Below are 2,887 nucleotides of genomic sequence, written 5' to 3' on the forward strand. Positions count from 1 at the left end.
TTTTTCAAGTTCTCGTATAATATGTGCTACACTGCTAGTTGCACGACTCGGTGCAACCTGGTCGTTGACTCGCCATTTTAAATTGTTTTAATTCTTCAGAAAGTTTTAATTTGAAAGAAGTTCTCGTAGAATAAGTAATAAACTACCTGGTGCGTCGTCTGATGCACCCGAGTAGTGAACTTACCATTTAGAGACGTGCAGACGATTGGCAAACCTAAGATTTCCATTTTCAGCACAGGCTAATTTCCTCTCACACTTACATATTCTTAAGAATATTCATTTGTCTTTAGCGTGTCCTAAGCATGAGAGACCGACTAGAGCAAGACTTACGCCGTGATCCATGCTTTTCACATATATTTCCAAGTGTCTTCCCAGTGGGCACCGGGACGTCCTAAAGACGTCCTTAGAATGTACCTCTATGTCATATAATTTGACGTCTTTAAGACATCCTTCGAATCTTTTCATGTCTTTAAAAGGTCCTCAGGACGTCCTTAAGACGTTCGCCGAAAGACGTATATAGGACAAGCTTAGTGTGTGTAGTGGACTTGTGTGCCTACTGGGTTGCTATGCTTGAGCCATGCAAAATTCTTTCATACGAGTTCTTAATAAAATTGCGCAAAGTCTAATAAAATAAAATATGTATCCTCCAATCATTTCAACACGGTGAGGATAATTTAGAAGATTGCGCCCATCTTCGAAAATTTTGCCAAAGTTTAATTTTAACGATATCATGTTCGGCCGTGCGCGAACTATGGCAGAGGGGCCATTAACCATGCTTGACCCATTGTTCATAAGCATGGGGCGACTGCGGGACGACAGTTATGCAATTGTTGAGACCTGGTTCAGCCACTTAACCTTTTCCATGCTGGTGCTTAAAACAAAATAAAACAAAAACAAAATAAAACAAAAAAAAGATGTTTCAGGCGTCATTCACTCTACTGGCACTCTTTTTATTAACTATTTGCCGCCATACTTTCCTGTCCTGGCATACTTCTCTAGCTTCTGTTATGTCCATGCATTTTTTCATGCAGGCTCTCGTTTTTCTGTGACTTCTTATGTCTTTTCTAACTAGGGTCTCATTCACACATTCTAACCATTCTTTCCGCGGTCTACCTATAGGCACTGTGCCATTCACTTTACCTTGATACACTTGTTTTGTTAGTCGTTCGTTTGGCATTCTCTCAACGTGTCCGAACCATCTTAAACGATTACTTTCCCATGTGTCTACTAGCGTCTCTTCCACACCACATTCTTTTAGAATTATCTCGCTATTTACTTTGTCCATCAGGGTTTTCCCGCATATTATGCGCATAAATCTCATATCAATTGCGTTAATTTTACTCTTATGTTCTTCTTGATAAGTCCATGTCTCGCTGCCGTATAGTAGAGTCGGTAAAAATATAGAATTTTGTATTGCCATTTTAGCTTTATTTGATATATTTTTACTTCTGATAAGGGGACCTGCTCTACCAATAACCTTCTTACCTTCATTTATTCGTCGATCTAATTCCTCATCTATCTTCCCGTCCCTAGTGAATAAGCTACCAAGCCATACGAACTTATCAACTTCTTCCATTCTCTCATCATTTAATAAAATATTGCATAGTGTTTTCTCACTCTTTCCTTCGAACACCATAGTTTTTGTTTTATTTGCGTTAATTTTGAGGCCCATGCTCTTCATACTTGCATCTAGCTTATTCAGCATTCTTCGTAGGTCTTCGATAGACTCTGCCATAACAAACTTTTCATCTGCGAACGCTAACCCACGTACGCTTACTGTTTCGAGATCCACACCCTCTTCGTCGAAGAGAGCCATTCTTTAAACACTTGTCCATAAATAATATAAATAACCATTAGGACATAACGCATCCTTGTCTAACTCCTTGAATAATATCGAAACAGTCACTCAGTTTCCCATTCACTCTTACACTCGCTTTACTACCTATATATATTGTTTTTATAGCTTGTAGGATCCATCCATTGACTCCATACTCTTTCAGGACTTCCCAAAGTTTACTTCTATCTACCTTGTCAAAAGCTTTTTCTAGGTCAACAAATGCACAGAAAACTTTTTTTCCAACTCTCAAACTTTTTTCTGTTATTTGCCTTAAGCTTAATATTTGATCCATACATGACCTTCCTGGCATAAACCCACTTTGGACTTTCCAAATCTTTGTTTCTGTTATTTCCATTACCCTACGAATAAGTATTTTTGAATATATTTTACTTACGGTGCTTAATAAGCTAATCCCTCTGTAATTAGCGCACTCGCTTTTATCTCCCTTTCTTTTGTATATTAGTACGATGATAGCTTCTTTCCAATCGTCTGGGACGTCTCCCATCTCGAAACATAAATTTATCAATTCGCAAAGTCTATGTGGTATGCACGCGCCACCGTGTTTAAGGATTTCAGCGTTAATACCGTCTACCCCGGCAGCCTTACCGTTTTTCAAGTTCCTAATTATGTCCCTAACCTCAGTCACACAGACTTTTTCAATTGAGTTTTCCATCGCATCGTGTTCAACATCGCAGTTTTGGTGTCCTATAGCTTCATCTCTGAATTGTCTCCTAAAATAGTCTGAAAGCCTCTAGTATTCCGTCTGCATCATATACCATTTCCCCCTTACTATTTTTCTTGTTAACAATGTCTGTACTTTTGTTTCCTTTCATTTTTTATAAAGTAGTTTCCTGCTTCCTTCAAAGTCGTTTTGTATTTTTATCTCTTCTTCTGCTCTAATTGTATCTTCACTTTCTTTAACTAATCGTTTAAGTAGCCTGTTTTCGCATCTATAATCATTTCTACGTCTACTTATTTCCTCATTGCTAAGACCTGCGATGTTCAAAGTTCTCTTGTACGCTTCTGTTTTTGCTTTTTGGGCAGCCTGAA

This window comes from Belonocnema kinseyi, chromosome 8, assembly GCF_010883055.1.
Source record: "Belonocnema kinseyi isolate 2016_QV_RU_SX_M_011 chromosome 8, B_treatae_v1, whole genome shotgun sequence".
Lineage (NCBI taxonomy): Eukaryota > Metazoa > Arthropoda > Insecta > Hymenoptera > Cynipidae > Belonocnema > Belonocnema kinseyi.